Here is a 26,757-nt window from a genome sequence, read left to right on the forward strand (position 1 = left end):
TGGAAAAAAGTGATTTCTTCCAGTGCAGGATGAAACAACATGAACGCTGAGATGCTGATCTGTCAGTCAATCGAGTTTATGACCGTCTCAAATATCAGCCCTCCAAGTTACTGTAACACAGTGGTGTAATCCACTAAACCCTTAAGTCCAATACTTACTGTACTCCATTTCCAGTATTTTGTTAAATGACACACTTCTGTGAGGTCTTCTCAAAAACCTCTCTGTACGGAGCTTTGTGATGATAAAACATTCATACACCACCAAGCTGCAAGATGCATAGATTTTTGGAACACGGGATGATATATGACTTACTTTTTTAGCTGAATATACTGTAGATCCATGCTAGGTCGCTCAGCTTCATTTTGCATTCAGTTCCAATACTGAGCATCCCAAAAGACAGTCAGATCTGCACAACAACAAACATTGGAACATGTGTGTTAACATACGGCAACACATAGTATGGACAGCAATATTCTCATACTGGAGGGGTGAGAAGCTTAATTTAACATTTACTCATGCACCACTGAGTGAAATTAGCCTACTTTAGACCATAGCAACACAGTCAACTCACTGTGAGAGCTGCTTCCCAAGAAGTCAATAGAAAGTATTGTATTACATGCTGGCAATGATGAGGGGAGCAGTCTAGAGGGATAATACAGACTGAAATGCTGCATACCTTAGAGGGTTGTACTGGAATCTGCAGCATAATATGGGCAAGCAGAAAAATAACAGCCCCACTCTGTGGAGTGGAACCGGAGGATTCAGAGATCAAATAGATAAGCCACTTCAGACCTTTCCATTTCAGCGCATGATAGAGCTCACATCTCTAAATTCTTGCTTGGCACATCATCCCTTCCCTATTTGATCTCTGCTACTGATACTTAGTCTACAAGGCTTGACTGTGTTAGAAGATTGTGATCCAAACTGTAGCTTAATTAAATTCTTAATTATTCAATTGACCCAGCAGCTGGTGATCAGTGGAAATGAAGCATGAAGAGGGGGTTTTATTAAAACCCGTAATCTTAAATTATATAAGCAATGTCAACTCAAATGTGCATTAGTCGGCTTCTGTATGATGCTAATTAGAACAGGAACTAAGTACACATCTTATTAAAAATCACAGTTAGAGCCGACGTCTTGCGCTTGCGCACTGAGTCAACTCCAACACTGATGTCACTAAATAAACAGATGTACTAAAGACTGGTAATGAAATTACCGACAGGGTTATTTCTGGAAGACGTCCAGGATAACCTGAAAAAGAATATGAATCCATCAACCTTTCTTGGCTCTTTACACACTTCACCCTTTGTTTGGAGAACTAACTGCTCACAGCACCTGAGCTACACTGATACTGAGAATATAGCACGCAAGGAGGAAACACTTCAGTACACATTTACTCCTCTTCCAGGTCTTTATCATGCATCACACTTCCTTCACGTGCCCTATTGTAATGGCCTGATGTCTGTTTGTCTGCACAAATCCTGTACAAGACTGAGAACTGAAGAGAGAAAACTTCATAACAGCATTCTGGGGTGTGTTTTCACAGTAAAGACACTATTTTGATTTTGTTATATTACTTCACAGCAAAGCTAATGCAAAGAACGGCATGAGGCCAAGAGCATTCTTCTGCCGTCAAATGAAAACTTTTATCTCTTAATTCTTTGAAGACTTAAACCCTTAGAATCAAAATGCAGTAGTAACAGTCATCCCACTCCCAGCTTAGTTTAGTTTATGATGTCTCCTCAGTTCAATAAATTTACAACAGTTCTCACTTTTGTACTGAGCTTTGGAAGGCTTTGGATATTAGACAATCATCCACCTACTCACTTTTGTAAACAAAGTTAAAATATTGCTCTTGCAGGTTTTCGCAATACATGCTTACAACAACAAAATGGATTTTGAGAGGAGTATGTAAGTATTCCTTGTGTTTAGAGAAATAAAGGTTTGTAAAATGACAGTCCCACAGGGGCCTGATCATTGATACAGGCCAGATGTTTCCTTCAAGCACACCTCAGCACAGCATGGTGATGCTCCCTTTGGAATCATGCTGCTCATTATTCTGTCTGATTGGACAATATTCTGACACAGAAGTCCAATAAGTGGGACATTTTTATCATCAACAGTAATTGCCTTCCAACCAACCTGCTGAGAAAAGATGGACAGACTGCGAGTATTACGCCTGCATACACCCAATGATAAGTTTACAAAGTGAACCTTTGTCCTCTCTTGGCATTCTGAACTCCCAACTCCAACTCATCAAGGGATTGGCGCTCACTTTGATGTGTGTTCAGTGAAACACTTGTAATTATCTTGTTTGTGAAGTATTACAGGTTGTTATCTTGAAAGAGCTATTTGATCATCCCAAATCTTTGATACAGTAGGCCTGCATGCCAGTAATAACATGCAACAATAATACAAAGAAGAAATTTCCACAGCAGTGACGGCAGCATTATCTGGTACACTGCCTTTGGAAATCATTAAATTAATAGTTAAATTCTTAAGCTTTCTTTTAACTCTTCTTTTTGGGAGCCTGTAGGATATTTAAGCTTACTGTTTCTATTAAAAACTCAGTCTGTAATCTGCTGCTTCATTGTTAGAATTCCTGCATTTTAGCTATTCATATTTGGAAGACACACACCCACCATTTCATAAAGGTCGGAAGCCTGCATGTTTCTTCAACCTTGGGTGTCCAATAATATCTCAAGCCTCTTGCTGAGTGCGAACAGATGGAACCAAATCAAAACTGTGGGAAATGAAGGAAATACATTTGAGTCGTATGGGCTGACAGGACTGGGCCCAGGACACGCAACCAACAATGTAGTGTGAGCCGTGTTCGACATATGTGCTGCTATTTCAGTGTGTTCCAGAATGGTGCATTTGTCATGACCCACATGGCCCAATATCCTGCAAACAGAGTGGAATTTTAGAGGCCATTTGACAGGAGACCTGAGAGCAGTCCAAGTGCAAACAACACCCTGGAACCAAAGCTTTAAAAATCCCATGAAATCATAGCTAATTTCTAAGACTTATCCGACACAATTCTCTGCTTCTCGCTTATTGAATTTGATTACCTCTCCATGCAAATGTTAGGTGGCAAACAAAAGGTACGCCTGCAATCAAACTGTAGTTGATTGTAATCAAACAAAAGCTACAGCGAATAATTGGTGTTTACACCTGCCTCGTGTTCATTGGAAATGCGTGAAATGTCAGGGGAAAGCTATCAGTTATGTTTGTAGAAAAGTATTGATTTTATTAGGCCAAGACCAAAGACAATGCTTAAACTTAACCGCTAATAAAGTGAGATTTCATTTACAAAAGGCTGAATGAGTCATGTAGCAGATGGATGGAGTCACACCTCTTTCTCAGTATACTATCAAATAACAGACAGACACAAAGCAGAATCCTTCTTTAGTCTATGCTCTGTCGTACTACAGCCACTAAAGATGTTGCTTTAGCCTTTGAGTTTGTGTCTTTGTATTTTAATTAACTGTAGGCTTTCTCAATAACTACCTAATAGATAGGAGTGAAGTATGGAGGTATGTAACAGTTTGTTACGGAACCATGAAACTGATTTGCTTTAAGATAAACCTAGAGTGATATGGTGACTTTTATAAACTAAATGTTTTCTCTCATGCTATAATTCCAGTCATCGGGCATTAGTTTTTTGCATTGCTGGACATCTCATTTCAAAAATTATCCATCACCCTTTTCCAACAAGCAGGTGTTCCATTATACACATTTCTTTGTAGAATTCCTATTCAAACTCCTCCTCATGTAAATGAAATGCATACATTTAAAAAATCAAAGTCAAATATACAGTTTTTTTTCCTTTTGCTATCTACATTTGTTCTTATCATGACACATCACAGTCATTGTGTCTTTGTGAGTGCCAAGTAGTCACTCTCATGCTGCCCATTTATGTATAAATGCCATAGATGACAATCTGAGGACATCTCTCAGGTAAGTACCACCGATTGGAATGAAACTAAAGGACTCTTGACAATACAGGACTAGAGGCAGCAGCTTGACCCATACAACTGTAGGCCCACTCCTTCTCCTAAAGGCTTTTAGTTTGGATAAGTGGGCTGGGCCGTGGGGCAGATGGTTGTAGGTAAGTGGGGGAGAGACAAAAAAAAACAAAAAAAAGAACTGAATTCGCTGACCTCTCTCTCTCTCTCACTAACGGATGATTTGAGAGAGAGCTGAGATTTCCCTTAGAGCCATGCCTTGGTCTCTGAGTGACACATTTATTGCCTGCTTTATCAGAAAGGAGGCCAGAGGAGGGAAGACTGTGTGCATTGACACATCACACACAAAGACACACACATGCCTATTTAAGGTAGGATTCGGTAAGTCCCATGGCATATATTTTAAGTCTAATCTAACAGCCAAGATAATACTAATGACAGATCTGATGTTAGCAATTCAAATTTGTGTAATTTCAGTGTCGAAAAATAAGGTTAAAGGTAATCAGTTAAAAATCACCATGCGTCGTCAGGTTAAGCTTTAAGTGCAATGCAGCTGGTATTAAATAATGATGTGTTCTATATGAAGGAATTAATAGAGGAGAGCTGGGAGTTGTGTGTGATTAGAGAAGAAGAAGTTGACTGCAGGCAGAGGATGAGGATTAGGAAGGGCTTTGCTTTTTACTGACCATACACTTGTATCTTTAGGCACAGCTTTTACCCTCCTCCTTGGGGAACGGACAAATAAATAAGTACATTAGTCCTTCATCAATTATCACTGGACTCCCATAGCAAAGCCCAGGTAAATGCAGCATCTCATTAATTAAACAAAGGGTGACTCTTCTGCTTCAAAATCTCATTAAATATGATCATATGTCTCCTGCTTTCAACACAAACTGTGCATTAAGACAATTCCCTTGTGACACTATATTCTAAATATAATCAATAACTCTCCCCGGAGGAATGAGATTCACAGTGGTGTTAAAACATAATGCCTTACCACAAGGAATGCCTACTTAAGTTAAAATTATGATGAGACTCGAGTGCTTTAGTCCCTTCAATGCAGGTTTGATGTTCAACGGTAGTATGTTCTATGAAATGAGGGAGTGTGTCACTGAGTATGGGCAGACACGTGCGCACACATGCATTAGCTTCAGGGAGTTATGGTTCTATCCTGAAAAGAGACAGCATAGTAATGGCATGAGAGTAGTATTTATCACATGAAATAACTATTCCTCCCTGACACGAGAGCAGACCTTATCCCTCCAAGCCATCTGCACCAAGGGGGAGCTCCGCGCACAGCATGATCATAAAATCCAACGTTCATCTGAGCATGTAATATAATACCATTGTAAAGATTACCCATGTTGGCCAGCTCATGCAGAAGCCTACTGCAGAGAGAACACAGGCTTTTACCACAGCCCTCCAAAAGGAAGCTTGGCAAATATTACATACACTTCATCAGACCATTATCCTTGACCACACAGAAAGGTGCAGATCCATGTTTCATATTAAAGAGGAAATCAATAGTTTCCTGCATGAAGGCTACGGGCTAAAATGGTGCTGTAGGTACAGTTTACACCTCAGCTTCCTCAGATCAGTGTCTAGCTTTTTTGCAAAATGGTGATAAAAGGACTGCACAGTGTGGCCTGCATCTATGTCTTTACCAATACAAAACCAATTTGAAATTTGATACAGAGCAGCAGGTATTAACTTGGAGCACAGTATCTGCCCACTTAATTCTCAAGGCAGGGTTCCTTTCTTTACATACCAACATACCAATACATATTGTGCGTTTTTATTTCAAATTGATCCCAGTAAAGTGAGTTGAAAAGCTAAGGCTCATTCAGATGCAACTTAACTGCTTTGCTGATCATCCTGGATGTTCCTGGAAGTGTTTTTTGTTTGTTTGTTTGTTTGTTTTTTAAACTCACTGCAAGGGCTGCAATTTCTTTCACCTACACTAGCAACTCGCTTTCATGCAGAACGGATATGTGTGGATTGCTGAGTTTTCTTATGTATTCATAGTCAGTCACTTAGCAAATGGTTGTCATGGAAATGCTTTTCCACGTCCTGTACCTATTAACTGTACGTTGACCTTCAAAACTGAAAACGAAAAAGAACAGGTGAACAAACAACAACTCCAGTCCACTCTGAAAATGTGTAGCCATTTTAGTAAAGTTTGTAAAAAAAAAAAGCCTCAGAAACTGATAAGACCCTCCCATTCGGGTTTGTCATCTTGAAAATGGCTGTGAAGTAGAAAAGAAATAAAGGATGACAAGGTTAACAGAGGCTTTTTCACACCACTGTGATGTTGTAGCACATTTTTTGGACAGAGAACCATAATGTCTGGTGTTGCAAAATCAAAGACAAAAGCACAAAAGCTGCCTGAGGGAGTTTTGTTATGAGCTCCCTGAGAAATTTATTTGATACTTTATTATGCTCTTTTATGGCATCCTCATTGGCAGATAACACATAAATATTGCGCTCTTGCTTACAGTGGTCATCTAAAGCAAAATACATAAATTAGGAATGTAAAATGAACTCCCAAGTGAATCTTTACTGTTACTCATTAAAACTGTACTTGTGAAAAGGCATAGAAACTTCAGAATTACTTTAATGTTAAAACATTAATACCACAATGGTCCAACATTTCCACACAAGTAAATGGCCATTATCTTCCTCACTGTACAACACAATCATTACTGTATCTTCACTCAGAATATTTCACATTTACATGACTCTTCTACTAATCTAGTGAAGGGACTAGGGAGACATCTCCTTGTGCATCGAAATTAATCAGGTTTGCATTTCATGTAAAGGAAACAATGATTTGTGGAATACATGAAATAATTTATAAATTAGCGCAAGGTAGTGGCCATTGCAGAAAACCATCAGAGCGGAGAAAAACAGAAAATCCGGGAATACAGATATTTATTTATTTCGACTGACAACTGCCCTGTGCAGTCCAGCAGTCACTGCTAATCATCAAGAAGGAAGACATTTTTTTGAAAAGTATTGCAGATTACACCTTTCACTATATATATGTATGTATGTATGTATGTATGTATGTATGTATGTATGTATGTATATATATATATATATATATATATATATATATATATATATATATATATATATATATATATATATATATATATTATTTTATTAATAACATTTAGAAGATCCTTGCTACTTCAAACAAATGTCAGCATCATGTCACAGGTACTTGTATAGGTAGGGACAAGGTAGCCTACTAGACATCGACAAAAACTGTGACGGGACATACACAAGACTGAACATGATTGAGTGGCATAATGTAGACAGATGAGGTACCTAAAGTGCACTGCTATTACAGTTTTACTATAAACGAAAGTACAAGTATGGAGATAGGTCTGGCTATGCAAGACTATAGCTTGACTAACATTATTTTTTTCCCTGTTGCGTCCCTTAAATAGTCCAATGTCTCACTGATATTGACATAAGAGTTGGGGTTAGGGTAGGGTTGGGCTTTACAAGTTAAGGCTGTTTGTGCACCCGCATGGGATTGTGTTGGAGTCTGAGTCATCATTTGCTGACTTTTCAGGGACACTGTTTCCAAGCTAACACTGACTAGCATTGCACACTGTTGTGCGTGAGTGGAAGAGAGACATTGGTAGTTAGCATAAACATCCCATCTTTTGTGACAACTCGCAGCTGATAACCTGAAAGATACACTGTGGGGAAATGTGAGAATTTGATTACGTTTAGTGACAGATGTCTGTGTGACATAAAAGTATTAGATTATATATTATATAGCATATAGAGAGCTAAATTAAACACAGAGTGTATGCAACCAAGTTCTGATATCCATGACAAAACCTTAACAGCCATAATAACTTTGCATTTCCAGGGCGATTCTCTCTATTCACTGTCTGTGAAAAACTTAGCAGTGAATATTAGGGGGCGATTTGCATTCGGGAATGAGGAGCTATAGGGGCAGCAATCTCTGCCTGCTCTCTTAATTTGTCTCACTGTCATTTCTTCTCTCAATCACTGAAATGCCACAGACATTACAGGCAGGCCATGGACCCTGCTGGGAGTGCAAACTGTGATGGCTATCAGTATTGACATTGGTCTAAAAGGATCAGTTAGCCTTCTCTTTACCCTGCAGGCCTCATGATTCCCTATTCATACAAAAACAGCCTGCAAATGCACTCCTCCCCCGGTGCGCTTACTCTCTGGTGCTCTCTAAGAAAATACAAGAAGCACTACTGCCTAATGCCCCATAAAATTCTGACATCACCTTTCCACAGGAGAGGAGGACACACTCGATTTGATGGGCTAATTGTGTGTGGCATAATTAATCAATGTCTGCTGAACGACAAATTCCCACATGTACACTCCCAATGTCGCATGAATGCCAGCAAAAGCATAGGGGGGTAATTGAATTTACATTTATTTATTCTCCTTTATCAAGTGATTTAGTTGTAACTGGCAGATATTTGTCACTTTTGTGCATAGGGAGATGGATGCCATGACAACTGTGCAAGATGGACTAAGTTTACCCTCAGCAGGACAAGACTAGGCTGCAGAGACTGCCTTGTTTGGAGCCTGGCTATTTCTTAATGACGGAGAGAGAAAAGGAGGCACCAAAATGTTGAAAAAAAAAAGCTGTTGGTTCCAATGCTTTTTACTGATTGATAACTGGTGATTGCAGGATTCAAAGAAGTGCATCAATTCACCAAAAAAGGCAGGAAGAAAACTTCATGCTGTTGTAAGCAACACAGTTTTTTTTTTTCTAAGTTCAACTCTGCAAATGTTTTATGAGAAAGTACATGCATTCAGCACATTTGTTAGACCTTAAAAATACACCATACATTTTGGTAACATCGAATTGCAAACATAATTTTTGTTTGTTTACAAAAAACACTCTCCGGGGCACTTCTAAATGTTTGGGATAAATGAGGAATACCACTGTGATGTCGGGTAGGTCTTGAGACATCATACAGTGTTAAATATTAATACATACAGAGCACTCATGAATAGCAAAACCGTCACAACCCGCCAACTGAAATGTTAGACACAGATTGTTCAAACTCTCTGGAAGAATGAGAACCACTCTAGTGTTAAATCATCTAGCCTTACCTCAAGGAATTTTGATCGATCAAAAAAAAAAACTACACCAAAATGAAGTTATGAGCGAAGAATACAAGCATGAATACAGCCAATCTAATAAACTGAATACATATGTGTATGAGTACATACACACACATATGAATATATAGGTAGAACATTGTTAGCACATGAGGTGAAAATGACATATAGGCCAGTGATAAATATTTAACTTCAGCTATCATCACATTAACAAAGTCCATCAATTGAATCCTGCAGTGGATTGAATTTCCATTGCTCAGCAAACAGATCAATTTTAAATGTCTCTTCACTTAGTCGTCTCCTCCATTATGGAAAAAACAAGCAATCACTGTCTACAGTTCATACTGTGCACCATTACCAGCAGGCTGTAGCCGATATCTTCAGAAAGCTGCAAAACAACATTTGAATAAATCTCACAAACAGAAGACAGGTCGATGGTTGTCGTGGGTGCAGTGAGACTATATTGTAAATGTTGAACTTCATGGGGGTAAATGACAAATTACCGTGTACTGCTTGGGCTGAAGAGTTGACGTTTTTGTCATCAAAATGTTATTGATTGGCAGAAATGGCTGCAATTCACCTAAATGAAGAGTGACATAAGGGATGGAATGAGGCAGAAGAATATTAATTCCACGTTGCCTCTTCAAAGTCCTCACTTTAAATAAAGCTCCATACTGTAGAGACAAATTTAGAAGAAGTCACATAAATCCCCCTCTAGAGAGTCTAAAGGCATAATGTCATTTACATTCACAGATACAGTTCCTCTGAGTGAATAAATGTATGGAAAAACGTCGAATAAATTTCATTTTCTGGAGGAATTGCAGGGAAGGAGTAATTTCATCAGTAGGAAGCACAAGGTGTAGATTAACAGCACTCTAGAGCCACAACTGTAAATATTGCTCTGACCCTAAAATCTGCTGGGGTACAGGCACAGAGAGAGGTTAAAACACTTTTGCCTCTTTGACATGACAAAAATAACTTTTCGCTGCAAGGAACACTGGGCTCCAGTCCAGCAATTTAGCCGTAGGGAAGGAAAGCAGAATCTACTGGTGCATGTGTATGTTTGGTATATTTTCTTTTCATATAAAATCATTCTTTTTAAATCAAAAGACAATATTATTAGATTCTAATGAAAAATGATATAAAATTTTGTAAATAAAAATGGTAGTCAGTGCGTCACAGAAGCAACAATAATCTATTTACTGTCATTTTGGCAAAGGAAAGCAGCAGAACTATTTCTACTCAAAAATTGCACAAGACACGTTAATACCGACAGAGAATATTGGGTGGAAAATTGAATAAACCTGGAACTGACTCAATAGGGCCTCTCTTTTTGATGCAATCTATTTGCAAGTTGTGTGCAAAAGCTATTTTTGATTAGTTTTATGTCTGCAAATACATACATCACAGACATCTGGGAGGTAGACAGTTCCAGTTATTTGCCCAAACCTTGTATGTTTTCCAGGAGCAACACACCACAGAGAAGACAGGAAAAGTATATATCAAATAATAAATATATACTGGATTCTTTGTAAAGCTTGGTAACTTACACATACGCTACAATACAATATGATGCGACACACTACCCAACATTATGACACAAAACAGTAGGTCCACAATGTAATGTTCAAGTATAATCTTCGTGTTCTGCGCTCCAAAACCATAACATTGAAGAGAACAAACATGAGGGTACAGAAGCAATATATATTAATGCAGGACAGAAATGTAAGGTAGTACGGTAGCATGAGCAGGCACAGAGGCTTACAGCACCTTATCTGGAGTGGAGAACTTATTTTTGGAAAACAGATATATAGTGTAAGAAACAAAGAGGTGAAAGTCAAACAATGCCTTTATTCTGTTATTCATACACTGATAGCTACATGCAGTACTTTGCTTTTACATTTGTTACTGTGCTAACCATGTGCTCGTGGCAGGCAGCCTGTGATCTAGGCAGTCACACAGTATTGCTTTGCAGAGACTACTGACCAGCGAGGGAGAAATGAAGAGATGCTGCTTGACGTTCTCTCAAAGCATATGAAATGCAGTACCACATGTAACTGGGTGTCTGACTTTGGGAGGACGGATCTCTTTGATGGTTGCAAAGATCAAAGCCAGGAGATTTGCTACTATCTGCACTAAATTCAGACACTCACCCAAATTTAATCTATTTTTTTAAACCAAACATTCAAAACAATTCATGCTCATCAGTAAAATTATATCACAACAGTAAACGGGTCATTTTTGTCACAGATGAAGGTACAAACTAATTCCAGTTTTATGTTACATTTTATATTACACTGCAAAAGAATATTCATATCAATTCTATTCATTCTCAGAAATTTGGCTGAGAAACAACAGATTTTTTCTTCTCTTTCTCTGAAAGAACTGGCAATAGTCGAGGTAGACACGGAATAGCCAGATGTCATTGCACTATCATGCACTGCTATAAAACATTTATGAGCCATTAGACTGGCATGCCAGAGGATGCTACTGCTGCTTACGAGGTCTGAGAGGAAAGCGTACAGGGAAGAGGCAGACATCAGGTAAATGTAGTCACACGAGCCAGCCAGCTCTCCATCTTCATCAAGGTATAATTTTTTGTAGCTTTTTTCAGGTATATTTGCATACATAAGCCTACATGTGAATTAACCGCTGAATCCAGCTGAAAAAACTATATGCCGACATTATATTTTTGTCAAAGCTGTGAGAGACGAAACATTTCCTCTCATCTGTTAGACTGTACCATGAGTGGATATCACATAGCCCTCTTTACTGCATCATGTCAGCTGAGAGACCAGCGCAGATATGGAAGCTAAAGCCCTTTTTCTAAGGGATTTCTCTGTAAGAAGGTGATTTTGTTCTCTTGGTGTCCGTTATATTACTTTCAGCATTTCTGCAGCTAAGACGAGATCTCATTTCAGCATCGTGCCTGAAAGAAGAGGCTTAGAGGAGATGACAGGCCTCTGTCAGTGCCTCCGTGCCAGGAAAATTAGGGTTACACAATTACGCACAGTTCCACAAGCATCACCAAAAAGCCCTCTTCGTAATTGGATCCATTTTAGGGGGTTTAAAGCCCGCTTCTTTGAGATATAAAGTCAGAGCAACCCTAAGAACAGAATTCATCCTCCGCTCTGCATCTCTTTTGCATTTAGACTGGCCCGAGGAAAAACACAACAGCACTGAAGTTAGTCCTGTCACATTCAGTTGTACTGAGCAGATGCAACATGTCACTCTAAAAACTGTACAATTATATCAGCCTCTATTTTTATTTTTTTTTAGCAGGAAGGAAAGACACCTCTGTCACGAGCAGAGTTTTGACTGATTTGACAACATAATGCAAAGTACTGCATATATTGTGTTAAGTTCTATTTTGAGCACTGATTGCTTCTCCAGAGAGGTATTTGAAGTGTTTCACAAAGCAAGCTTGGATAGATAGAGAGTGAATTGCAATGGCAAGTTGTGCATGTGCCAACAGATCAGTGACAAGTTCTAGTTAAGCCTAATATTTTAACTCAATGATAACAATAAGCCTAAACTTTTAATTTCTGAAAAAAAACGTCCTGTATTTGACAAAATCATAATCCTAAAAAAAAAGGAATTCAGTGGATGTACAGTGCTCATAGCTGTGTCTTATGTGTGTTCATGCACCGTTGCACAAGTACAGCTGTGGATTCTACATTGCTTTCCGCTCTTCATTGATCTGCAATCTGCACATTAGCAATTTAGCTCCTTGCGGATTTAAATATTGAAAATTAAATGATATAATAAAAATTTGCTAATTCAATTATCACTTTCTTACTTTCAGTTAAAGTTCTTCAAAACCTAATTCTAGATTTTGTAGTTTTATTTTTGTACGGGTAAACTATTTGCAGGCACATTCTTGGACACTAACATACAGCAACACTTTCTAAAAATGTATTCTTGCACACATGCACATATTGCATATTTAACCACTGTAGGGGTGTAGATGAGCACTTAAAAGCAAAATAAAAAGTGGGCAATGGCTGAAAAGCTATGAAAGTGGCCTGCTGACTTTACGAGAAAAGGTCCTCCAGAGCGTGTTGTGGCTGCAATTGACCGAGCTCAACTGAGTATTGTATTGTTTTAAGGCTTCTCAAGGTTTACCTCATAACATGGGTGAAGATGACGATTTAGATGAGTCAGAAACAGTCGATCTATGAAACGTTGAAAGAAGTAGGTGTATAGTACATTCCATTTTGCGACAGTCTATCTACATAAAATTATGCACCATACACTCATCAGTGTTCAAAAGACCAATTTAGTGGTTGAAGAAGCAGAAAATTCTGCCAGTCTGAAAAATCTGTTTAGATATATTGTAGACCAACCTACACACTGCAGCTTACATACTAATTAGATCCTTCAATCTTTAATGTCAATTGAAGGAAATACATTCATGACAGCGTGGGCTATCACTTCTCTCTTATCACAAAACGCCAACTGCATGTCACCTCGCATTCCCCTGGGTGTTTATTACAGCCCCTGAGGATCAAACTGTCTGGGGCAGACTATAAAGGTGATTGCAGTGTTTATGAGAACTGATTTTCAATCAGGCAAATGTGGTAGAGTGACTTTCCTCTTGAGCACAATTCAGCCCTTCACATGCTGAGTGATAATTGCAGCTCATCTGAAAAGGCTGTTTTCATGCTCCCTCTCAAGGTGTATCCTCACCATTTTGTATCTGTTTCTTAACTCTGCATGACTTGAGGAAGCAGTAGAACAGAATAAGATGAAAGTTACTGGTGCACAATGTCATTCCCCTCAGGCAAGGGTAAATTAAACTTTATCAAAAGCCCAACTGTAAACTGTAGTTTTGTGCTTGCCAAGGTTAAATGATTTATACATTGGTGAGAAGGAGACGTTTGGATTCCTGTCAGTGTTGAGTTTTAATGCTACAACGGGAGAAGAGAGAGAAAAGAGTCATCATACAAAATCACACTACACCATCTGCACAGGAATACCTACTGTATACCAATGTCTACTATCCACCTGCACAGTTGTTGTCCCCTCACTTCATTAAAGTATCCTGCTGCCTTCTCTCCCCCACAACACATACACACTTGTCACACCAGCACAACTGCTCTCCCTCTCTTCACTTACATCAAAACATTGCAGATGTGGGTCTGAGCTCAATTAATCATTCTACAGCCTTCCTCCACTGCCCACCTATTAATCACAAGACCCACCATACCGCAGGGTCAGGTTTCAGAAACCTTTCTTTCTGGGAGTGGTTGTGTTGTCATTTGGTCTGTATACACACCTCCACCCGGTTGCACTCTCCTGCACATACAAACACAAATACTCACACACATTTACTACAGCCATTCCTGTGCTTTATTTTACTTAGGAAAAAGGGGTTAGGCTGAAGACATTATATTGAAAAAAGTGATAATACATAGTTCTATCACCCAAAGAAGGTATGTGATGAAAACCAGGAACCAAGTTGATGCCAGATTTCTAAAATCGTGATGGTACTTTTTCTGTGCAGTTAAGAAACCGCACATTAACAGTTTTAATAGTGGCAGCAGGTGTATCAACAGGTCCTATCAGACTTGTGGAAAACAAACATATCAAGAATTGTGTTATATTCTGTGTTTCTGTCAAATGATCAGGGACAACCAAAAGCCAGAATGCAGACAACATTAGAGAGCATTTCAAACTAAGGAGGAAATAATAACAACAACAATAATAATAATGATCACACAGGATAATATTAAGTTTTTAGGTTAACACAGCAATGGCTCACAACATTAGCTGGGTGCTGCTCATGAAGTTAGTAGGCTACTGTGATTACCATTCAATCTGGCAAAATACAGTATAATGTTGTACATCAGTACATGTGTTTTAGAGAGACAAGACACAAGACAAGCACAAAGTCTTTGAATTTTACATGACTTCTATTGTTTGTATTTGCAAATGTATTCAATTAAATCATTCCGACTATTGAACAACTAATTCATTTTCAAAACAGAGATTAGGCTTAAAAATACTCAAGAATGTCCACATCCATTCAAAATTTACAGTCCAGTAGTTGTCAGAACTTCAAACCCATGCATGCTACTTCATCATCTAGCTGCTTATCTGTATGTGTACTGGGTATTTCAAAGCAATTTCTGAAGAAATTAATGTGAATGCATTTGCTAGGATTCACCTTGATATGTTCCTAAACTCGTATGCGTTTTGTATTAGCTCAAAATAACTGGCTAAAATTTATTTACTGCCTTTCTTTGCTCTTCAGGTCTGTTTTTTTTTTTTTTTTGTTAATGGAAGCAGATAGTACAACAGCTTGAGAGGCAGGGGCAGCTTGCTTAATTATAATAAATTTGTGACTCTTATCTGTCCTTAGTCAACCTTGGCAATTTTTACTGCACTCCTTTTACTGCTCGTTTCTCCAAGGCACAGAAAACCCCCATCTTTGCGTCAAATATCTGCTTAAAACACAAGACAAAGCCTTATCTACAGGCAGCTGTGAGCGTGTGAAGAGAGCAAATGATTCAGTTCCTCAGTACAGCACAACTTGGCCTGTGATGCATTGAATTTCTCAGCATTAAGGAGACCGTACACTCACGTTGTGAATGGATGCATTAAATTTATGTCTGGGATATATTAACAAAATGAGCACTCACAGAAAGACAAATTTCAATAAACCAAGCTAAAAGAGATCAATGTCTGTTTATTCTTGTGAGTTTATGAGACAACACTAAAATCTATTTCTCAATCTGAAAAACTAAGCAACAATATTGCTAAAAAAATATACTTGTCTTGAAAATATTGTGAGCAAACAACAATCTCACTGCAGCAAAATAGTAGAAAGCAGTGGTGCTGGACCAAGAGCGTATTACAAGAACATCACAAGCTGCTGAGAATTCACAAGTTGGCTGTTTTCCTATCAGACAATCTGCTGCTAGTGCAGTCTCAGTCAAAACAAATCATGGCCTTTCCAGGCATCTATACTGAACAATTGGCACAATATGACACTAGTACTACATGATTTGAGATTGGATCTGAGTTTACAGTACTCTAGTGACAATCCTTTCAAAAATAACACATTTAATTATTTTACCTTATACAAAGTACAGTAAATGGAAAAAAATCTAACTATTATTTGATGTGACCATCCTCTGTCTTTAAAACAGCACTAGTTTACCGAGGTATATTTTCAGTTTTGTTTTTTACAGGTGCATTGTTTCAAGCAGCTTGGAGACCCTGTCACAGTTTTTTTTTCCCTGTAGATTTAGGCTGTCTTAGTGTCATCTGTCTCTTTATATAATCCCAAACTGAACTCAATTTTGCTCAGATCAGGGCGCTGTGGGGGCCATACCATCTGTTGCAGGACCCTTTATGATTCTTTATGACTGTCCGTATGTTTGGGGTTGTTGTCATGTTGTAGAATAAATTTGAGACGGATTAGATGCCTCCCAGATGGCATAATGTGGCAGAGAAGAACCTCTGTCTGAAGAAACTTGGTGGCTTTTATGTTTGAGGCTTTGATTGGACTATTTGTTGTCAGTCCCGTCTGGCAGCAATGCACTGGGACATTAAATGTTGTCCAACAAGTATTTAAAACACACATAAGTGAGCCACATTGTTGTTCAGTGCGAGTTAATCTTAACATCAACCCAGCACTGTAATATACAAGAACACAACTGTTTTCATTCGTTTGGGCTGATGAGACCTCTGCTGAATAATGAACTGAGCACTATGTATGTGTTGGTCTTTTCAGTGAATTACTGACAAGACCAAAAATATTGGATAATACCAGGGTTCAACTCCTTCAAAAAGTATTTAATCTCTTGTATATTCCGAATATAAGGAAATATATTAATCCATCCATTTCCATCAATGCTTTGTGGTGGCAAATGCAATACAGAGCACACAGATGGTTTTCATTCACACATCCCCACATTTTGCTGCATCATACTTTTCTTGAAATGATTTCAGTTCATTTTTTTTGTATTAATACGCGCACAATACTCCACATTGACAAAACAAAAACTGTTTGGAGTGTTATGGTAATTTATTTTAAAAAAATAAATAAACATACCAATTTACATAATTAAGACTATTTTGGTATGATATTTGCATTTCAGCTCTGTTGTATGCTGCTTCTGTAAATGGTCCTTGAGCTGCTCTACAACTTGCTTGTAGGCCACCCCCTGACATGATTAAGCAATGCACACAACTCTCTATATAGAAAATTGTCTGTAGATCTGCAACACAGAACTGTATCAATGCCCACATCTGGTGAGGGAAACAGCAAATTTCTGCAGCAATGATAGTGGCCAAGAGCATGCAGCCTACTTCATTCTAAAATCTAAGACATCTGGAACCACCAACAAGCTTTTTTATCAGCACCGTCCAGGAAAACCAGCATTCGTTTGTTGAGATGGGAGACCTTAACAGAAGAACAACCATTGGAGCCGTACTCCATTAGGGAAGCCTTTGTGGCAGAGTGGCTAGACAGCAGGCATTCCTCACGAGAAAGCACATGACTGTCTGCTGAGAGTTTTCCAAAATGCACCTGAACAACTTTTAGCCCAGAAGGAGCAAAATGCTCTGCTCTGAAAGGCTGAACAATTTCGCCATAATTCCCAGCATTGTGTGCGGATGACACCCAGCACTTAGCATCACCTCATTAATACCATTAATATCCACAGTCAGACATGGTGGTGGCAGCATCGAGCTGTGGGCATATATTAGTGTGACAAGTACTAGGAGACTGGTCAGGACAGAGGGACGTATGGATGCACAAAAATACAGAGCAATCCTGGGTGAAAACCATTTCCAGAGTGTTAATGATCTCAGGCAGGAAAAAGGGCCTACATCTCCACAATACAACAACCCAAAGCATGCCATCAACAAAAAAAGGGAGTGACTTGGGGAAAATTACATGACATTCCTGGAGTGGTAAAGTCAAAGAACAAAACTCAATAGAGCATCTCTTGGGAGACCTGAAAATGGCTGTGTAACAGAGCTCCCAATCGAACCTGGTTGAGTTTCAATGATTTTGCCAAGAAGAATGAGAGAAACTTCTCAAAGGAAGGTGTGCCAAGTTTGTAGAATAATTCCCAAGAAGACTTGAGGCTTTCACTGCTGCCAAAGGTGATTCAGCCAGATGTGTCTGAAATATAATAAAATGTGCACAAATTACAAGGGGATGAAAACTAACACTTGGAACAACTAAACTGAATACAGTCGCTAATAATCTTGTTACAGTTATGTCTCTGACATAGAACAATTGGTGAAAGTGCCACAGAGCTCCATCATCATTGAGCCTGACAAGAAGTATGTTTTTCAATGGATAAAATATAGTTTCAGAATTTTCTGCTCAGTTGCCAATATACTTTAAAACTGTTTTTGTGCACCAAGAGCTATGCTCTCTCTTGCTTCCAAGGCATCATTAAAAAAGGCTTTCGATGCAAGATGGCTGTAAACCGTGCTGACCTCTTTGCAATGTGTTTGACAGGCGACTACAAAAGTATAACTGGGAATGCAATATGTGAGTGACTATAACTTAATATATTTAGGTGTGAGCAGCTTACCTGAACAATGATAGAATGCTTGTTTGGATTTTCCCGGCTGACCTCATTGTGGTGTACTAGGCCATGGTGATATTTTATAAAGCCATGGAATGTAATAACATCCAGTTATTACAGTTTCAGTGGTAGCACTGAGAGAATCGATAAAGGTGAGGTAGAGTGTATCTGATCCTGACACACAGACAGCTGCTGCTGGAAGAAGTGCAATACACACACATGTTGCATTTCTTTAAACCCTGACTACATCTACAGTGACTGTTTACTTCTTCTGAAAGGGATTCTAGTGTAGTGCAATTTGCTGTCGTGTGCGTATTTGAAAAGCAATCCCACTGTCACTAGAAGACTTAGGCTCTGCTTGGCACAAAAATGTAGAGCACTCTCTAAAATCACAGCCTATGATTTTATTCAGTATTGTGATGTTGAATACACTACATACTCCACTGGCTCAAACCATGAAAGTAAAACCCTTTCTCTTTATGCTTACATTCATTCTTCCTGTAATAAAGTTTTGTGACTCCACAGGGAAGGCAATTAACAGAAAAGCAGTGGTGTGCACAATTGCAGTGCCCCAAAATCATCATTTGCACATCAAACAGCCTCCGCCTTCATCCTGTTCAATTTGCATATAATACCACAAAGGTGCATCAATGTCAAATAGAAGTCTTCATTCCAATGCAGCATCTAAGTTTCCTCTGATGGGATGCTGAGGTAGCTGCACCTGAGACACACAAAGAACCAAGTGAAATGGGGGGCGGAGAAGGAGTAAAACAGACACTGAAGCCACAGAAGGAGGTGTGTTGTAGTTACAGATGAAATAAGCATGTTGAATTATCTGGGAAACAAAGATTGCTTTTGCAGCACTTGGGCAATATCCAGTTGAAACGGATGTCCACCAAAGCTTAGGCACCAGGGGAGGGCGGTGATATCTTGGCAAGAACCAAGTGTACTAACTCAATTACAATACACAGATAATGTGTACATAGAAATGCAGACTTTAAAAAACAATTTTTACCATGTTTTGGCAGTTGGAAAATGCTTCATGTATGACAATTTTCCCAATCATACTTAAATGTTTCTTTACATAATTAGTTAGCCTCCCACTTTTGTTGTCAGACTTTATTCTTAAATGGAAGGCTGCAAGACTGTATAAGTGAACTAGGTAACAAAACATGAAAATGCTAATTCTGAAATACCTTGCAGTCAGAAGGACACAATAAAGGTAGCTTGTAAGTGAACATGACACAATCCAAAACTTCCCTTCACAACATTTCTTTAAAAAAAAAAAATACAAACAACTTGTCATTTAGGCCAGTATAGAGAAATTATTTTGTTTGCATTTGTCACCATGAAATCTGTAGTTTTAACATTCACTCAAATTCGATTATAATTGCAATCTAGTAGTTATAGTTTAATAATGGTGGTATTGTTGTCTTGTCATTTGCGTGCCGATTTAGTCCTCACAGAGTGTTTATAGTACTACACACACACGTGTTTGTGCTTCAATTACATTATTCAGCATGCTGTTGATAAGCTGGTTACAGCACACAGCTCCTTTTATACAATGCAAACAGATGTATTCATCACAAGTCTGAGGGGAAAGATCTGATAATTTAACCACTGACTGTAGCTCCAGTTTAACTAGCCAGCATCCCACACTAGTTTGAATACATGCATTATCCATGCATTTTCTCTCCTCAGAAGGACGCATTAATTATTTGTTAAGTTGTAAAAGCATCATGCAACGCTCTGCACCTCAGCACTATCCATTTTCCACGCATGCTTCTTAGTAAAGCTACATCTGCTACACCACTAGTGCCATTAAAGCAAAGAAGGATGGCTTGCATATTGGAGAGGAACAGTTAAACTTCAAAGAATGAGAGGAACAAAGAGGAGATAGTCTGTATCTACAAATATAATATAAATAAAGCAACATGCAGTCAATGTCAAACAACCACTGAACATCTGAACTCCCAGTGATGTTGCATGTTGACAAGAAGCACACAACAGTACTTCAAAACTAGATGCATAGCATTGTGATTTTGATAAGTGATCTGATAGCTTTTGCTATACCTTGTTATTTTGGACAAAACTATAATGATTTCAGTCAAAATCTATTAAAAATTGCCAGTGTTTTCTTACTATGATGGAAATGAGACTGAATGTCACAGTAAAACTTTTTGCCTTTTCTTGTTGTGAAATTCAACTGTCTTTGGGAAAACTTTCAATGTTCTTATGATGAAAAAGTAGGGTGTAAACTGAATGTGTTTTATTTTTACTCTTTAAATAGTCCCAATTAATCATCTTTAATCACTAAACAACCAATATGAGTATCCATAGCTTCATTCTATGCATGCAGATAGGCTAATTACATTGCATTATAAATAGAATTTGGTTCTTTTCTGCAGTGATTAATTAGCTTCTATGTAGCTCCATAGAAACCGTATTGTATTGCAGGTTCAAACATGTTCAGACAAATAAACATGAAAGAAAGCACATACCAGATTACTGATTAATTATATAGATTCTGTGTGTTTCCTCTGTGCTTTGAAAAATTAGGCCAGATAAGTTTGAGCAAAGCATTGTGAATTCTGAAAACCTTTCTATTATTTCATTAATTTTCTAGGCAAGCCAACCTAATCACCCATCTCCTACTTCCTAACATACAAGGAACTATTTGCTTCAGAACTGAACCCACAGAACGAGTCAACATTTTTCTGCATAACACACATATTATCTTAGACAACAACTTGGGATTTGTTATTGGACGGTCACAAATAGACCATAGACTCTGCTGTGGTTGACTGGCTGGCATTTAGGAAAGAAAATGGACACCTCAGTGATGCATTCACTATCACAAAGAAATGTGCTAAACATAATTCTGATCAGGAAGAAGGAGCACTACAGACTGCAGGTTGGCCATCATACTGTTCCTGGGGATCATCTGGCTAATCAGACTGTTCATTTTTTATGAATGTGAACAGCCACTTTCTGATTGGTAGACAGTAATAGAAATAAAAGCGAGAGCAAAACGAGTCTTCAGATGTAACCTAAAACAACCATTGTTACGATCAATATTAAGATAAAAGGATGGATTCAAGTTAATACAAACTTGATTAGTTAATAACCATATACTGAAAAGAAGGACATTTTGCTTTATTCCCTGACTATAGAAACACTGTGTCCAACTACCTTCACCGTAAAAAGCAACTCCCTTGATTTTGCAGGTCTTGGTGCATACTACTGCACATGTAACAAAATTATCAACCAAACTATCATCAGTTAGGGAGCATTGCAAATTATGAAGGCACCCATTTTTGACAAGGAAAAAGAATCCATGGAAATAAAAGCGTGATACTTCTGGTTCTGCTACTTTGATATTGATAATTTTTTTTTAAAAACTGTCCACCTTGAGTGCAACAGTGTTATGAAAACGCAATGCTTAATTGGCACATTAACCAATACAAGTAAGAATTTGCAATATTAAGAATATGCAGAATCGATGAATACAACTGTATGCATATTTTGCTCTCAATAAGGATTCCAAAAATAATAACTTGAATTTATTCTGTGAATATTTTGCTAGCCATGCTAAATCACAGAAGGAATACATAACCCAGCGACATGATGGATTCTTGTTTACCCGCTGTTATTTATGCAATTACCCTTTTTACTGTCAGTAGAACTCAGGGTCACCAAAAACAATTTCACAGTTGTTTTGAATTCCAAGACTTGAACGTGTCTGAATAAACTCCTGTGGTTCAGTATGACATGATGCCACAACACAGATCTTTAACACACACTGTCAGTAGCCACTGGCGCCGCACTCCAGACAGAAACACACAGCACTGCAGAAGTTGCTGTCTCACCTGTCTTTTGCTCTTTCTATGACCACATACCAGCATATAACTTCTTTGTTATTTCATTGTTCATTTGTCAGTTGTGTGATTCCTTTACCAAACTGTTTGAAGACTGACTGCTGTTTGTCAGAGACTAAAGTCTAAACATAAAATGTAATTTAAAATGTTGGGTTTTTAAAAAGCTACACAGGGGCTAAAACTGTCAGAGGATCATTGCAAAGATTTCATTTAAAATTGCATACTATCTTAAGCACTGACTATTAATCCCTATGAATGTAATATACAAGATTTTATTTCATTTTTATTGATTTTTTTTGATAGACAAAGCTAGTAGCACTTGCAGCCTCCCTGCCACATACAGTGCTCAGAAAAAGGTCTTTATGATTTAACAGTGAACGTACCAAATACAGCAGCTTTCAACAGAGTGAAAGCTAGTAAATTGGCGATTAGGAGCTGATTTACTACATGTAATTGTTCAGAAGAGAGCATAGTAACAATAGATTTTCAACAAACAGTGTTGATTGCAATGCATAATCCAAAGTTCAGTTGCTTCGTTAGTACACTCACTTGAAATTCTTTATTGGGTGTGCGCCTTCAGTTAGTGTTCTCAAGTGGAATCTTAACAGGAAATGTTTTATAGCCAACATTGATAAGCACGTCCCCTAGAGTATAAAATCACTCTTCCTCTCTACTGTTTCACCTCAGGATACAATCAAGGCCACTGTTATTTAAATTCTCTTTGTACTCTTTCGATTACAATTCAAACCTTTACAATGCCTCTTGTTTTTAGTGGATGAGCCACTGCAATGTGAATTAATTTAACACTCCAGCTCCTTTCCTCTTGGTATAATTAACATATCCAGTGTGTCTCTAATTAAGAAATCTGGATATGCCCATTAGTAACATGTAAAAAAATAAACACTGTAAGAATAGCATTGCCCATATTTTATCTGATTTGATGGGGTATCAATTTCCCATCTCCTTCTTAATTGAAAATATGTTTCAGAGATAAAATGCAATGTATCATATGCCCGCAAGACATGATTATCCTTGTGATTGAGCATATCAGAAGTAAAGATCAAGACACAGAAGCTCACTTCAAAAATGTCAGATGATCTTCTTGTGTAGCGTCAAAACAGAAGTGGGACACAGAATTTTAACAACCTATTAATGCAATGTCTGGTCCATTGCCCTGCGATGAAAGTCCACAGCAGACAAAGAATAAAGGCCACTAAACAAACAGGCAAAATTTGGAGGGTTGGCTGAGGCTGCCCGCAGGTTCATTAAAGTAGTCCGCCTCTCCTCCTAAAAGCAGCTCCACTGGCAGAGTTGCCCATAGAAATTCAAAACTGACAGAATATTTCATTAGAAGTCTTGAATATTTCATTTGAATACACATCTTTGGATGCATTTCCTCTTCCCTCTCATACATTAGGAATTAGGCACCGCAACAATTAAATACACTCATCTGCATATGAAGAGAAGCCTGTTAAATCAGCGCTCAGTCGATGCATTCCTGGCCCGCGTTTTGAACTGTGCTTTATAAAGGGATTTAAGGGACAGATGGGTCAGTACAGTAAATTCCCACGCCTGCTTGTAGCTCTGAGGCGCATCAGCATGTTCGTTAACATACCTCACAACACTCATTACAGCCCTGGATACTCCATACCCTGTCTGACATCCTGTGGCCCATAGAAACCAACATCCAGCTCGCCTGGCCCGTCTGCCACTGCATCACCATGGCAACGGCTCTTTTGCTCACAAACCCTCATAGATATTTTTTTTTCCTCCACAGCTACATTTCCTGAAGGCTGGTTTTAAGCATGACAGCTAGCCATCCAACTGATGTTAAAGCAATCCAAGGTGAAGTTGTGGCACACTGCCACTTCTACGTTTTTTTTTCTCAACCAACCCCCAAAAAAAGCGGGAAGGCAGATGACAATTCAGGACAACTGTGTTGTAATCATTTTAGGACTGATCTCATTAGTAAATTACCATAATGCACCAGTGCTATTCTTTTCAGATGTGGCAACAATTTTTGTATCTTAGCCATTTTGTTTTCCGTGTGTACTGCTTATTCATGAGATATACCAAGTACCTTAGCATTCAACCTCAGCTTCCCAGATTACCATTACAATAAGAACAAAGGCTTTGAGTGAAACTAATCAGATTATATGGTTGTTTTAAATCATAAATATATTATAGTGATGTCAATTTGCTTGGCTTATTATTCCACCTCCATCTTCATACCAATAAACTCATCTTTCACATGCCAACGGTGATAGTCAAAGCTTGTTTTTGCAAAATACTATTTCTAAAGAATAACTACATACTGCATAAACAACAGACAACTCTGAAGAAAATATTTAAAATAATGCATGTCCGATTGAGGGCATGTTTGTGTCATTTTTACATTACATTTTTCACGACTTATTGCCTTCATGCTACTCTGTGCTGATCAGCTATTTTCACTATATAGCTAGATACCATGAATGATAGAAAGAGAAAAACATAGTATGCAAAAGAAAGTCATTGTATTATAACCACAAATAACCTGGCTATGATAGCAAGGAGTCACAATCACATCCTTAAAAATAATCATGTTAAAATTTAATAATGCAGTGAAAATTCTTAGTGACATTATTTTAACTTTCACTGCAATAATCTAATCAAACCCCAGTAGTTCATATTATTACCTCAGACTTGATGTATAACGTGATAGAGTAAAGGCTACCTAGGTGCAGTTATGTTTGCATATATAGAGATATGAATAATTAAGTTTGTCACGTTCCATACATAATAAGGAGATAGAGCAAAAAATGTACTCAGCGTTTTTGTGTATCATACAGTCATTCAGATCCTCTTCAGCATATCTACTGTATCTCCCTCATTCAATTAATTCATTTTCTCCTTTCCACTGTCTCAGTGTCCTGCTGCTATATTTGGCATTCACTGTTCAAGCTGCAAATGACAATTAGACTGACATGATAACAAGCTTTGTACTTCCAACTTAACAGCTGCTGACAGCTCATCCCATGTCACCTTTAATATCAAAGTAACCAACAATGACAACTATGTTAACTTTTTAAAAAATCATTGTTTGGGCAGCACAGGCCATAAATTCAAACAGCAGGACTGTCACAGTTTGCCTCTTCAATTTACTCTTTCTGTTCACCCACTCATGTCACGTCAGACAAGCCACCTGCCCTTCTTTCCTGCCTGCTGAATCACCTGATCTTTCCTTCTCTCAGCTCACCTGATTCCACTTTGCTCCTCAGCCCTTTATTAAATATAGTACTGCTTCAGTATATACTACTTTCCAGATTGTCACTTTGGACTCATGCCATTGCCTTCTGGCCATTACTTTGTGTTTTTTTTCCATGCCTTTTTTCTCTGCCTTTGCAGTCTTCCCATGTTTGTCTACCTACGTGGTCCCATGAAATTGTAAGGAAACCTTCATAACTACATGTAAATCTGTTTACAACTTCTACCTGTCACGTCTCTTTTCATGCTCTGGATCCAAGCACCATTCAACAAGAAATAGTGTTAACCAACAGGCTGATTTTTTGCTAATGTCAGTCAAAGTTTAAGTTTCAGAAAGAAACCCTTAACAAATAATCTTAACAATTAAGTGTTTATCATTCGAAAACTGACCTTAATCAAATATAATCTGTACTGTGTTGAAGCAGTTTCATTTGACAGCAGCACTGAAACCTAAGCAACCACTTTCATTACATTATGATTCAAATGTTGCTACATTCAGTTTGGTGCATGAAAGTGTACTCAGTGTATCCTCACTCCTCTGTGGAAAAAAAACAGAACAGGTGTTTTTAACGTGGAGGCTGGAGTGATTATCAATAGTTATCAATGGGTATTTAAAAAATCTGAAATAAAGGGAGATATTAAAGTGGCATTGTTTGTAGGTGCTCATAATATATTCAAACACTGAATTCAATAATATGATGTCATGCTGAACATTGATCACGATCATTGTTGTACAACCATGGAACCTTGTCTTGTCTATCCATTTAGAGTCCCAGTCTGATAAAAATGTGCTTACTCTTTGTTTTCTCTCCTCTCTCCTTTACTTCTCTCCTGCTTCACTCTGTGCAAGACTCTGGTATCTTGACTTTTCTAATAAGGTTACATTTGAAAATGAGTGATGTTAGATAATTCTCTCACATCATGATTATGCATGATGTGCATGTATGAGTAAACATTTTACACACCCTCTACAGTGAA

At 38.1% G+C, this 26,757-nt stretch overlaps 1 long non-coding RNA gene across 2 annotated transcripts in view; it reads right to left on the reverse strand.

The window, feature by feature from the left end:
- Positions 1–302: 302 nt before the first annotated feature.
- LOC111571665 (uncharacterized) overlaps positions 303–26,757 on the reverse strand; it is a 42,354-nt gene continuing 15,899 nt past the window's right edge. The window contains exon 3 of one of the 2 annotated variants that reach the window (XR_008602791.1): positions 303–406. This is a non-coding gene — a long non-coding RNA (uncharacterized LOC111571665). Of the gene's footprint in view, positions 407–19,062; positions 19,377–26,757 lie in introns of those variants that run through there. The other variant, XR_002746401.3, reaches the window with a different exon arrangement.

This window comes from Amphiprion ocellaris, chromosome 1 (assembly GCF_022539595.1).
Source record: "Amphiprion ocellaris isolate individual 3 ecotype Okinawa chromosome 1, ASM2253959v1, whole genome shotgun sequence".
Classification (NCBI taxonomy): domain Eukaryota; kingdom Metazoa; phylum Chordata; class Actinopteri; family Pomacentridae; genus Amphiprion; species Amphiprion ocellaris.